The 15962-nt window shown below is 26.0% G+C and overlaps 1 protein-coding gene across 1 annotated transcript in view; it reads right to left on the bottom strand.

The window, feature by feature from the left end:
- Positions 1-14955, bottom strand: part of LOC113548199 — a 42064-nt gene extending 27109 nt beyond the window's left edge. The window contains exon 1 of the mRNA XM_026948951.1: positions 14717-14955. The gene's annotated coding sequence lies outside the window, so the exon portion shown is untranslated. The remainder of the gene's footprint in view (positions 1-14716) is intronic.
- Between the last annotated feature and the right edge of the window lie 1007 nt (positions 14956-15962).

The raw sequence follows: 15962 nt of genomic DNA, 5'->3' as shown, positions 1-15962 counted from the left end.
ATTTTAGAAAAACATAAAATTATATAGTATTGTTAGTTTTAAAAATACAAGTAAAATATTATATTTATTATTTCTACTAGGTACCTATTAAACGATGATGTATTTTAACAATATTCCACTTTACTAAGTAACAGGGATATTGTTTTGCATTTTAAATATTTAATTTGCTAATAATAAGTATATGAGCCAACTGCAAACTAGTATAACTACTATAATCAAAGAACAACTATGCTAATATTATAGTAACATTATGATTATAAATCACTTCAAAGATTAATATCTATGAATAATGCGTTTAGTGTATATTTTTAGTAAAATCGTTGTAAAACTATTGAGGATGAACAAATGTCTAAGAATAAATGTTATAAATATTGAAATTTTAATATAGGATTTTAAGAAAAAGATTCATTATTTTATATTCAAACCTAATCAAAATCTGAAATTTATAATTTTTTTATACGATCTATAATAGAAAAATTATAAAATAATGCAACCATTATAATATGAATAATTGTAATAATAAGTAGCATAAATTTTGAAGAAAATTACCTAAATTGTCGGTTATAATAGATCATATACGTGTTTGTCAGCCTAATATTTATTCGCTAGATTTATTTATCTAAAAATTTAACTGAAATATCGATCGGTATTTGGACCATTGAAACGTATCCCAAGGAAATTTACTTTTTATGTATTAAAAATAGCACATTCTTTAAAACGCATTCGTTATAATAATGTCGGTTGTATTATATTGAATTCAGTCATAACAAAGACATTGAGAAATATACATAAATAAGTTATACATCTAACGATTTTCGTCATTTAAATTTTAATAATAATGATAACTGTTGATAATATGACATTGGGCTTGCACAGTCTCTCTCTCCCCTACAATAGCTATCTAATTTTGGCTGCCAATCCCATGAGTGTTCTTGAATAAATGTCACATTGTATTCCACGAGGATAGCACATAAAATACACCATACCATATTATGCTACATATTATTATTATTAAGTTATGTATAAATACATATATAATGTAAATTTTAATATTAACACACACGCCTGTTGACATAATGATAGTTCGAAAATATTACGTTCTAATATCCATTTCTAGCACCGTATTAATTCACGTATGCACCTATGCCCATGTATTATATGTTTGAATGTACTGTAATTTGCAATAATTCGATGGTTATATATTTATGGCTATAAGTACACCTGTAAGCATGTATAATAAATAATGATGCATGCATACCTAGGTATATTATGTTTGGACACAATGCAGCTACATTATTACGATGAAAATATTATGTTCAGAACTGTCAACCGGCTGAACGTGTGAAATTATTTTAATATTCTCAAAAAATCATTAATTAATGGGATCATAGTGATAGCAAGAAGTCGAGAACAAGGTGTATCATTACACCAATATATGGTGTATTATTATATCAATTGAACATCACATTTATACATCTTAACTTATACGGAATAGAAATAATAATTTTAAAAAATATGAGCACTTTAATTGCTTGCAAACGATTTTTTTTTTATTTAAATTTAATTGTCTGTACTTTTTATTCAAATGTTTAACATATATAATATATACTTAGTTACTTAATTATTAATTTATATTATCTTTTATTGTAGTTTATAAAAATAATTAGTCTTAGACGGTCTTACTCTCTCTCTCTCTCTTTCTCTTGCTATCTTGTTTTTTATAAAAAAGATATTATTTTTATATTATTCATGTGTATTTAATCTTAAAAATCATCAATGAACTCAAAAATAGATTTTTGGGTAAAAATCAATTTATTTTTTTGTATTATTACAACCATTATTTTGTTCAATAACACGTCATATTTGCGAATAAAACATAAATATTTTATAAAATTGTACAAGCTATTTTTATATGTAATTTGACTGGATAATAAATAAAAGACCCAATGTTAAATGCCACCACCGGTAACATCTTACATTTATACGTAATTATTTTGGTTGGGTAACCAATTACAATATTGTTCATAATTTCAATGCTCAGTTGATCAATAATGAAAAAATGTATATTTTAAGTTAAAAAAAAGTTAACATCATAACATTAAATAATATTCAATAAAATAAAATGTTGACACACTATAAGAGATTGACAATAATAATAAAATTATCGTTAATGAACCTATATAATATTTAATCAATTATTAGGTATGTACAAAAAAAAGTAGATAATTGTATGTTAAAAAGTATTTATAGTTTCATGCAAATTTTAGAAAAAAAAAAAAATTATTTTTAAATGAAAACATTACGTACAAACTTTATTCTGTATTTAATATTAATATTGTCGCTTATGACTAATAAGAATATACTTTTTAATTAATATCACACTTTATCTCAAATCATTAATATTATATTATTTACATATTTATATACTAAAATAAAATCAGAGACGTTACGATTACGTAGTATAATAATAATAATAATAATAATAATAATAATTTCTTTATTTACCTACGGAAATAAATTCCAATTACAATAAATGAAAACGACAGTATGTGTATTCATATACATATATGCATATTGTCATATGAAATGTTAGAACTTAATAAAATATAATATTTATTTTGTACTTTTTAATTTTTTATTTTCCTTCTGTAAAATATGAATAATGTAATATATTATAGGGCATGTTCAATTGACATAGATACCCCGGATAATGGTAAAAAAAAATAGGATTAAAATAATAAGATTAATTATATAATGTTATATTTTATTGATAAATGTATAATGATATTCTACAATTTAATTTAAAGAAAGGGGATTGTCATTGTTGTATTTATTGTTTAATGAAATATTGACATTTACTTTTGTAGTTTTATCTCTACTAACAACTGTTATATATATATAAAGACATAAAAAAAAACTGACTTATATTGACTAACAAACTCATTGATGTAAATATATTTACTAAGGGATTAGATGAAAAATTTGTTAACAAATAATTCACGTTTCTTGCTGTATGCGCGAAACTCTAAATAATAATACGCAGAATAGCAACGTAAAAACAACTAGTTTTATAGATCACATACAATGATGAATTAACAAAATAAAAATATCAACGTTAGAATTTTCATTATACTTCGTATATTATATATATATAAGTATATAACTTCTATTCAAATCTAAAATGTTTTAGAAGCTTTTGCGGTAGCATATAATACATAATAATAGATATCTATACGTCTTGCATCTTGTATTTTATCAAGTTACTCGGTGTCGTTATATTGACCTTATCAATTATAATTTTAATTGCTTAGTTTCGTTTTAATATATTATTATTTATTCGTATAAAAAAAAAAAAAATAAAACAATAAATAATGAGTACTAATAGATTCCAATTATAAAACAATACTAGATTTTTTAAATATTTATGACTCAAAAACATTCGTATTAAAATTATAAACAATTAAAAAAATATATACATATCCATTTCAAATTGTAAAATAAATAATTGTTCTTGCAATATCATTAATAAAACAAAATAATATACGAAATACTTAGAAATAATTATTGACCAACACTTAAAATGGCCGGGACATACATATAAGCATCATAATCATAAAATTACAAAAATTACAATACCTGTATATTAATGTAAGAAAATTATTAAATATACAAACACTACGCATGATCTCTTTTGCCATGACACAGTCAATCTTTCAATATGGTATATCTGCGTGGGGTGGTTTAGGTATTATTACAAGCAATAAAATACTTAGAGCCCAAAAAATCATAATAAAAATAATACCAAATAAACCTAAGACATATCCTTTTACACAATTATTTAAAGAATTCAACGTTTTGTCAATACAAAAATTATTTCATAGAAATTCCGTTTATTTTGTATATAAAATGAATCTAATTAATTTAAAACCAACTTACTACAATTGATTCAAGGCAAGAATAAAATATAGAGATCTCTATTACCCGCTCGATTAAAGCAAGTCTGTTTTTCTCGTGTAGGTCTTAACCTACTGAATAAAGCACCATTGCATATATCATAAATTGTAAATCCTATAATTAACACAAAAAGCATGTTAAAATTTGGTCAATAAATTCATAATCAAATATTTGAAGCATAGTGTATATGATGTGAATCTAATTAACTTAAATTAAATTATAATAACAATCTGTTGATTTTTTTTTCTTATATGTGTATATATTTTTCTTTTTTGTCTTTCATATTCATTTTATACTTTGTCTTTTAATATTTTGATTATTATTCTTAATTTTTTAATGTTTACACTATTTTAATTACTTAGAATATTAGTATTCCAGTTTCACCAACAAATTTGTTTAAACTACTGTTATGCAACTACATATGACCAATAAATCATTATTATTATTTATTTATTAACCGAAACCTAGCAGTTGAACTCTAGATCATAAATGTAGTATAGCTATATCGGGATTGTAGTGTTAGATTAGTTATCTTTTAACAATGATTCATAAGGAGATATTTTTTTTTTTAAGAACCTTTGTATCGACATTATATATATAATATATATAAACCTTAGGAAATTTAAGCAAATGCTGTAAGTATATGTAATGTACATGTACCTATAATTACTGTACCGTCCATATTCTCGTGTAACTGGCGTTCGACCGCACAATACTTAGCGATTTTAACGCACCAACACATGTGTGTTGAACTAACTGCGAGAAATTATTCTCGCACATTCAATATTATGAGTGTCGCATTAACTAGTGGATAAAAATAATATGATCGACCGTCTCGGAAACATCGTTTGCACGTATTTAGATGTAAAATATCGTAACTATAATATTACGAAATCTTATTAGAATTATTCTACTCGTGTGTGTATTAAACACGTATATTCAGACAATATTGTGGTATGTCTATCTATGTAATTTTACAAATTGTATTGAAGACCAGTTTATATATTTTGTACAATGTAGGCACTATATGTAAAAGGACATTCCGATTAGATTATTGTATTGGCTTTATTGCCCGGTTTTTAGCACACATTTTTGTATATAAATTTTTTTATAACTTTTTCCTATCGTTTAACAACAAATGTGTGTAGTGTTCCTATTATTTTTTCTATTACTTACAATAAGTGTAAATATACTATAAAAGACAAAATTAAATTACATTTCAACTATATGACGTAAAAAAAATACTATTATATAATGAATTATATAGTAGATACCAACAATATCATAAATAGAAAAATAAGTATAAACGAACATTCATTTAAATAGCTGACTTATAAATTATATAACGATGTCGTATGTTTTGATATAAAAACTGAAGACTATATTTTACACTGGTATAAATGATATAAGTGTAATAAGAATAATTTTAATAAGCATATCCTTGTTCAAAGGATATAATTTTTTGAATAATATAAATATAATATATTAAAAACAATCTAATTAAGCCTATAAGTTTTAAAATAAGGTAGAAAATGAAACATCTCTAGTATTTTTGTACAAGGCATGTATATACATTTAATAAAAATACAAGTATATGTATATATTTTAAATATTGTCTTGAAAAATAAAATAAAGTGTAACATACAATGCATATAAGAATATAGTTATTTAAATTTTACAAATTTTAGGATAAAATAAATGAATAAAGTTTAATTAATACTAAAAAACTATTATAATAATTGTACAAGTATTTATGATACGGATATATTTTAATAATCTGACTACTATTATGACGTACCTACCTAGTTGAACAGAGCATATTTATGTATAATTATTATACAACCGCTGTGTGGCCCTGTGTCTAGGATACTTAAAAACATGAGTATTTTTCGACATACTGGATGCTAATACTATTATGCACCAGAACAATGAGGCTCATTGGAGATTATTGTGTAGGATAATACATGGGTTTGGTTTCAGATGGCATTCAGATATCAAGGAAATGGCTCACAGTTAAAAATCTATTGAATACGAGGAATTACTATATTATGACGGTTTGGTCCGTATAATCCTGAACAATGGTGGCGGACATCGATAGTAATAGTAATTATTTATAGCTAAAAGTTGAATTTCGAAATTAAATAATATTCATAACTAGATACATTTACTATTTTTTATTTGATTAAACTTATAATCTTGTAAAAAATTGAAGTAAAATTGTTGTTATAATATTTTTATAATCCCCATGGCTTATAAAAATGCAATGATGAAATTATATATATTAACGTATAGTGTTCTATAGAGAGATTTTATTAACAATAAATAGTTATTATCTCTAAAACTATTTACGTTAAAAAAAATATTATTTATTCATTTATAATTTATTTATACGTATAGCAGATATAAGGTACTATGTCGCATCCAAATGTGTAATAAAATAATTGTCTTTAGTCTTTTTTTCACTCTCATAGTTAAAATGTTAAATAATTTCCGAAAAATTTAATATATACCAATGTGATTTTATCATTTAATTTTTAAGTTCATTTTACTGATACTTATTGAGGAAATCGTTTTTTGGATGTAATAGTTACAATATAGGTATATAGATAATATGTTTGAAATTCGAGTCGTTTTTCATAATTATGAAGATATTTATCAGTAATTTAGTGATGTACACAATGCGCAAAAAATATTAACTTTTTAATTTTTAACAAGTTAATATCTTAGTATTTTAAATCATAAAAAGTTAATTTAACTAGAGTACCATTAGTTATTATTAAAAATTACACTGATTTTTATAGCGCGCAACTTATGTTATAACTTTATAAAAATTTAAGAACAAAATTTACAGCTTTTGCACATATTTTTGGCTTTAATTTTTTTAATTCTAAAGCATTGTAACTTAAAAATCACCACTAGGTAATTATTATTTATCTTTATTTATTTAATAAATCATGAATAATCAAAACGTAATAACATACACACAGTGTTGTATTATACATAATAATCATAATATTATAAAGTTTAAAATAAATTTGATTTATTTTCAGAATATAGTGATATCTTGGCGGAATCCACAATGAGGTATTCTATAAAATAGAGATATAAATAATGATGCATATTAGTTACACAAAACAAATTATTAATTTATTTTGTTGTATAATAATAGTCAGTATTTTATCACAGAATTTTATTTAAAAAATATTCAATTAAAATCGTATTTAACGGAATTTTAAGTAATTGTTAAACGACTACATCCAAATTTGGTTAGGTAAGAAAAAAAAAATAAGCATACTATTTTGTCACAACCTAGTTGCAAACTTATCAATCTATCAAATAGAAACCAGTTATGTTTAGTTATAGATTATAGAAAATGGTCAATATATAATATATTTGTTACGACAGGCACGGGCGGTAATCTTGGCTTTTATTATATCGTGCATTTATTTTAAAAAGATGTTCAAAATGGACATTTCAAGTTGAACAAATGAACGATAGAAATATATTGAAAACAATTTTATAAAAGATGCTATACCAACTATACCTAAATAAGTTAAGTGATACCTATGTTAAAACATGGTTCGAATTGTTGAAATGTTGGTATGCGAAATTTTAATTACAATTTTCAATTAAGATTCTGAAAATTATCTATATTTCGTATATTATTGTATTCATTACATTATATTTTATAAGAATTTATAAAATGTTAATAATTAAAAAAAAAAACAATCAAATTATTTATAATTATTAAAAAAAACAGGAGCATAATTCGAATGTGTTTCTTAAGTTAACCATGCGTAATTTTATCTATTGAAATATTGAAATACCTAACTATAAAGTACACGAAATTTAATTTGTACTTAAGAGGACGCTACACATATCTTTGTTGTTTCCGTCTTACAATTGTAAAACATGGCAAAAATTGTTTTGCGCGGTAATCACTCAAGCTGTAGTGATAATTAAGATTTCAAATTGATGTACAATACAGCTGAGAACATTAAATGTGAAATATTGTTTTTATTTTTTTGAAATCATTTATAAAAAAAAAGTTTTTATTGTTTCAAAATCCAATATTTTTGTGTTTTGAATAATTTTTTTTTGTAGTTTCGATATCGAAAAAATAAAGACGAAATTTTCCAGTAAAAGTTTTCCTTTTTAGGTGGTGAAAGTTTTGTTTCTTAGTCATAACTGTAGCTTTCTTGGTTTGTAAAGACGGTTTGTAAGATGGAGTGTACCATCCTCTTACTTAAATGTTATTGGGTAGTAAAATGTTAAACAAGAAAATAAAGATTTCGACAAAAGATAGAAAATAAATAAGCAACACAACGCTTAGTATATATAAACGAAAATTAATAGTACCTACACAAAATATAAACATTGAGAATATAATCTACATATGAGGTATAATATTGTTTTAGCCTGTTGTTAGTTATAAATAAATAGATTTTGAATCAAAGCATTATTAATAATAAAATTCACGCTTAAACATAAGTTCATAACAAAGTACGTCTATTCAATATTTACTTTATTATAATTACTAAAATATATTTCATACCTAAATATTTTAAAATTATTTGTGTTAATACATAAAAATTTACTAATTACCGAGAATAGCATGTGTAAATATAACCTATCTAGGTTATATATTTTATTATATTATTTTTTACAATTATTTTTTTCTGTAGTAAGCTTATTAAATGTTAAGCATTAGCATGAAATATCTTAATTATAATCAATATTAGATATATCATTATTATAGTATTGTAATATATATTTAAACATCTTTCTATATTCTTCAATGGGAGAAAGTAGTTAGTATATGCTCTATATTTTACACACATACACAACAGTGTTTTAACCGTCTGACTTGTTTGTTATTTATTTATGAAAATAATTGTACACATTGTTCTTCATTAAATTACGAACATTGCATACCTTGTAGATTTTAGAGGTTAAATTTATAAAGAATACCTTTCCTGATTTAGTTAGCGTAATTGTAACAAGAAAATGTGGACATTTTATCAAATTGTCATAACTAAATGCACATAATAATATGTATGTAAATAGATTATTTACAAAATATTTTCTGTTTATTTAACTAATCAAATATAATAAAAGTTTCCCATTTATAGTAACGTTTTTAAGATGATTTTATGAACATTAATTTTATTATGTAAATATAAAATATGTCAATAATTTTTTTACAGCATAATATATAAAATGTATGTTAATTACATTCGTACATAATATATGCCTAGTAAATTTAGTAAGTAATTTGAAAGCAATGTAGTGTTTACGCAATAATCAGGTTTGAAAATAAACTTCCGACAACAAGTTAACTCCCCCGCTTGACTGACTTTATAGGTATATGCGTACTCTACTGACTTGTCTTCTATTGCTGTACAATAGGACATACTCACAATTTTATACGCATATTTCTCATGAAAAAATACGGTTAATTGTTACTTGTATAAAGCTATACGGTCATGTGTTCTACTGGAGATGTTTATCCGAGTTTCAGAAACAAACACGTGGGTAATGATTATTAAATAACAACTTGTTTAGGGCATAAAACCGTAAACGAGTCACGATAGATACGTCAGGTTCATTACAATAAAATTCGTGTATCCAGAAAAATATGGACTTAATAATAATATAACTTAAGTCTGTAAGGACGAGTTGGAAAAGGTTTTATCGTGACTTATCTAAATATCGCTATGATTATTTTTTTTTTTGAGTATTATGCACACTTTTGAACGATGCTAATGTGTATTGTCTTTAAATACGTTTAAAGAGGATCATCGTAAATAAAACAATACAACACAACGAACTGATCATTGTTTAGTGAATTGCAAATATATGACAATAGTGATAATCGTAAAGTGAGATTAACATGAACACTTGACCCATTCTTGATTATCGCACAATATGAGGATAACACTAAGACAGTCATATAATTCCTAAATGTTACGTACAACAATGTGAACAAATTACACGTAAAGACGATATGAATAAATACTTATATATAAGGTGCCTGAATAAGCTATTTGTTAAGGACATCTAAATAATAATCCTTTACCATTACCGACTCACTTGTACCCCGATGCAATGTTCTCATAAAATGAAAAAAAAATATACATTTATATTAAAAAATAAATAAATAAAAAAAGAATGCACCAGCAATACGTTATTAAATATTTTCATCAAGTGTAATACTATATATTATTAAATAAGTAAATTAAAGTAAAATATATAAAGCTTATATTATATTTTTAGGAATCTTAGATTTATTTTTTATTGATTGATGGAATGACTTGCATTATAAGAACTTTGGTTGATATTCTGAAGTATTGAACTAAAATAAGATTGTTTGAAGATATCCCAATTAAATTTCAGTCTAAGTTTTATTTGCTTAATATTAATAAAAACGATGGGTGCATAAAATAAATAGTTGCAGGAATCCTAACTGCACCTCTGTAGTCCGTCTGCCTTGGCCACTGGCCAGACTGTAGCTGATTTATTATTAAGTCGTTTAGAAATTATAATATAATTTAAGATATTAAGAAAAACTTATGGAGAGAATAATCGTGTTTGATATATAAATGTTTATCAAATTGTATTGTGTTTATTTGATGAAAACGATAATAATTATTATTTTTTAACAATATTATTATTACCTATTAATTACTTGGGCGTAAAATAAATTACGATAATGCCACGGCTGTCAGCACAAGGTTCTCAAGTCTTCTGTACTCAAGGTGTTGATGTTAAACTAAATTACATACGTTTACTTAACTTGCAGTGGCCACTCGTCAAGGGAATACGAGGGAATATGGATGATTCGGGCCACTGATAACATATAATATTATGGTCATTCAGTACATCAACGTATACACCGAGGTCAAAGGATTTTTACTTAACGAGAATCAGTGATGTCCATTACCTTAAAAAGTATTCACACAATTATTTTTTTACACAGAGGTCTAAACGAATTCATAAATCGCGTGTATCAATCTTAATCGTTCTTACAGCTTATGTAATAATTTTTTGTTTCACACAACAGTATCGGGAGATTTAATGTATGTTTCCAACATTTATGTACATATAGACATAAAATTATAGAAAGGAACTAAATCCGTAGTATACTCCATATTATATATTATGTAAATTAGTGTATAATAATATAAATATATTCGTGTTATTTAATTAATTATACTTCAATGAAGCACTTCGTAAACGGAACGTATGATATTAATAAATAGATAACTATCCGGAGAATATTTACTCAATATGTACCTATTGAGAAACAACGTTTCAGATAACAAAAACATGCTCTGTCAAATTCGTGCACAAAATTATTGAGATAATCTTATATAACTCATAAACGATTTGATGAAAGTCGTTCATCGTTATTTGTTATAAATATGTTGCAAATTATTATACAAGTACCTATATAAAATCGTAAATAAATTTTCATTTTAAAATATATTACTTATTTATTATTTTGACAACATAAATTATTAGCCACAAATTGTATAACCTCCTACAACAACTAGGTACATGAAAGAGTAAAATATAGAATAAATTATATAATTCAAAACATTATTTAAATTATTCACGCTCAAAACGTATACGTATCATATATATTTTATTATAATATGTTATATTATAAGATTAATAAATGTATTATAAGTAGTTTTTTCTTCGAAATTTCGAAATCAAAATCTCGAATGCTGTACATTATTCTGTATTTTTAAACACGTTTTGTGGTTTCATTTTTAAGTCCTAGTATAGTAGTTGGTATATTAAAGTAAATATTATAGTTAAGTTAACTGTTCGTACACATAGAAGACATTAGATTGCAGCATCAAACATAAAGCATGAGCTACATATTTCAAACAAGAAAATATGTAATAAAAATAATAACATTATTTTAAACTTAAATAAAATTTGAATAAGCTAATTGGACTCAAATATTATAGTGAATGACAAGATATTTTTTAATGAAGTAAAGTTATATTATAATACCCTTTACCCTTTCTACGAGATGACATACTTATTGTTCCGTAATGGTGTTAAATGTAGGTATGTACTTATAGGATATATATTTTATAGTTCTTAAGAAAAATAAAGTTATTTCATGTCAATCACATCGTATATAAATCAAAACCTAACAATGCAATTGTTCATAATGATGTGTACATAAAAATTAAAAATTAGGTGTAATTACAGCAGGTCTGTTTAGGGCTTTTATAATAATTATATTTATTATTATTTAAAAGTAGTTAGTAGTTATATTATAAATTATGGCTATTAATAATAAATATTTTATATTTTTTATTTGTTCATAATACATGTCTATGTAAAAATAATAAACAAGTAATATATATTATATAATATACAAAAATACACAATGATTTATGTACATAATTAATAAGTGATAAAATCAATCGATGAAAACTATTTTCAATTTTAATACGTGTCTACATAATATAAAAATGCTTAATATATTTCAATATTTGACTACCTCTTCACATTTATGTAAAAAAGTAACAGAGATTTATATTATTTTCAAATAATATTTTTTTGGTATTAAAATATAAACGTAAAAACTCAAAAATTTTCAATATTCTATGCAATTAACTTTTGATTATAAAAGTTGTTCATGTCAACATGTAATATTTTAGTTAAAAACGATCAGACCATTTTTTATTTATATAATTTTACAATAATTTTCTAAACAATTATTTGAACACGGAAAAAAAGAATTTATAATATAGTAATCATACTATAATAATCTACTAAAATATGATATTCATTATTCAGTCATAATGGCCATAGGTGCACCGCACACATAATATAATGCTACGGTAAAGTAAACTACTTTACGTATTATTATAAGTTATTACATAATAAGGATTAGTATGCAAACAGTATGTTATATTATAATTTACGAAACGTAAACTCTCACTATAGTTACTATTGATCACAAAATCAAAATATAATAAGAAATACAATGTAACGGCCACACCAATGTCCGAGCCAAACAATAAACACTACGTTCGATACGATGTGTTTTGGTGGTGTAAAAAAATACTGATTAAATTAGACTAAAACAGTAAAGTATATAATCATAGACATCGTGATCTAGTGTAACTGCATAGTAACTAGTACTGTATAATTATATGAATTTTGTTAATTAAAATTTAGAAAACACAAAATTAAAATATCTTCAACATAATTTTGTGCTTTAATAACTGGGAACTTGGATAATTCATATGTATTTGTAATATTCGTATGCTTTTTAATAAATTAATTTTGAAATAACTGCAGCGTATCACGTATCAAAATCACCTAACCCGATCCTGCTGTAGTATTGCATAGTACACATCGTATTACCTAAATGTTTATTGTTATTTCTTGTAAACACTTATACGCCGCATACGAGTATTTGTAATATGATAAAATAATAATTCATAGTTTCATATTACAGTGTCTTACTAGGATAATCATAAATATTACTACTTAGTTTAATAAATGAAAAAATAATTTCATATGGTTCTCGAAGAACTTGTCGAAATTTTTTCAAAAACCTTCCAACGTAGTTGTCGTTTTTCCTCGCGCATAACAAAATTATTGACAAAATCGAAAACTACACTTTAATGAACAGACAATAGAATCCAATTTCCGATTTGTCATATCATTGGACCATGATCAATTTTCAGAGCACACCTTCCATTCGAAAAAATGAAAATAATAGCAGAAAATGATGTATAATACAAAATGATAACACATTAAGTACGTATAATACGTATTATACGGTACTAATATAGTAATATACCTATACCGGCTATACCTATAGGTGCAAATCGTTTATAAATGGATGTTTAAGGAGCAAGTAACATGTTCGAGCATAAGTATGTCTGAACTTTAAATGCTTATTCATGAAAAAAATATAAAACTATCAGTACAATTTTATATTTTTATCTATACTATATTTTGTCATACATATTATGCTTTAGAGTTTAGACGACGGAATTAATAGTATAGATTGTAATGATTGTACGATGTAAAAGTAAATAGTTGATGTGTGGAATAATCTGGATAATAATACGAACTATATACAAATTGGCCGTAACTCATGATTTTCAAAAAATATGTTACAAGCGTAGTCATACACAATCGACGGTTCGCGAGATATTTGTCGTCGCTAACTGAAAGTATGTATAATCGACCGACACAGTAACAACGATATCAATATGATATATCGATTCTATTATCGGAATCACGGTGCGTGTTAGCAGCTCTAAAGTCCAGAGCGCTGAGCGCACTTGATATACCCCGGCGATTTGAGCCCATAGCCGTGTATAATATAATATAATACTCGATGTTATCGGGGAGAACACGGGCACACGTTACGATGGGTCTGAGACGTGTGCATCGATATAATACACACGTACAATAATATGTTAACTCGATTGTGCGATATTGTATAACAATAAAGGTATCTCAAATCTCATATAGCACTGGCAAATACATTATAATTGTACAACCCTTGTCCGCTGACCCGTGTTTTTTGCCGTTTCAATAATAATAATGATAATAATATAACAATACACAGCCCGACCGACTGCGGCGGTATATACCCAATACAACGACACACATATATACATGTAAATATATTACGTATTGTGAAAAACCAAAAAAAAAAAAAAAAAAACCAGCTATAGAAATCCCAAAACGGCTCGGCGGCCACACTTACTTTTGAGTATCGAATCGACAGACTTGCGTACAACGCGCGCGTGTGCGTGTGTGGGCGGTATTCGGCGTGTGTGTGTGTGTGTGAGTGCGCGCGCGCGCCGGCGAAAAGACGATGACGACGACGCTTTTTTTTCTCTTCTGTTAAAGTAGCGTCGGTGGTATTCGCGACCGGCGAGGAGCTATTGTCCGGACGTGATATTGTAACGGACTGCGGCGAATCGGACTGAGCGGCTTAGCGTGTGACACGCGCCCGGCACAGCGCACGCACACTACGCGCGGTTAAGAGGCGGCAGTGGGTACGTTATTGCGATTCGTCCGGCGGCAGTGGACGCCGTCAGTCCGTCCGTCCGTCTGCACGACGTAAACGTCACGGCGTTGTTACGTGGTGGTGACGGTGGCGGCACCTTCCTACACAGCCGGTGATTTGCCGGGCGTTCTTCTTCGACGACGCGTGCAGTGCGCGCGACAACCACCCTCCCCATACCATTCGCAGGCTGTAGACTATTTGGTGGATAATTTTTCTGAAAACGTCCGCGTGTCAAAAACCGCGATTCCGACGAGTACTTACCTATAATTGGTTGGTTTTAAGCGTGTACACTATTTTGTGTGCACATAGGACAATATAGATCCGCGATAATGGGTTTGGGAGACATTATGTCCTGCAAGTATTATATCCATTAGGATCCGATAATACAGTAAATAATATTTTATGTTTTTGTAAATCCAATTTTAAGGACTACTGTCCTTAATATTTAATTACATTAATAACTGAAGGACCATACTTGTTTGAAATGTTTGAATTTTGAATTAGGTAAATAGAATATTACAATTCAAAAAAAAAATATTGTGGTAAAAGAGGGGAAAACCCCCCTGGTTTTCTCGTTTGAAAAACAGAAATTGGTATCCAGAGTTGAGCACTTTTCAATTACAGTAATTCAATTTCTTAAGTAATTTGTGATTTGTAATGGGTAATTAATTATTAAATGTCGATGTAATTTGTAATTGGTATAAAGAATTATAATTTTTCAATGATAAAAATTTAGGATTTAGGATTTTCTACTATGTACAATATATATATATAACTTATACAGCATAAGTTTTATCGAACATTCGGCACCGATACTAAAAGATAATTTTATGATAAACATTACTACAAAATACAGATAATATAGACATGTAGACAGATATAATATTATACATTTATACTATCTTAATTGCACATGTTCTATGTATACATTGACAATCGT

Source organism: Rhopalosiphum maidis, chromosome 4, assembly GCF_003676215.2.
Source record: "Rhopalosiphum maidis isolate BTI-1 chromosome 4, ASM367621v3, whole genome shotgun sequence".
NCBI lineage: Eukaryota > Metazoa > Arthropoda > Insecta > Hemiptera > Aphididae > Rhopalosiphum > Rhopalosiphum maidis.
The sequence above is the reverse complement of the archived record's forward strand: the minus strand, read 5'-3'. Positions and strand labels throughout refer to the sequence as shown.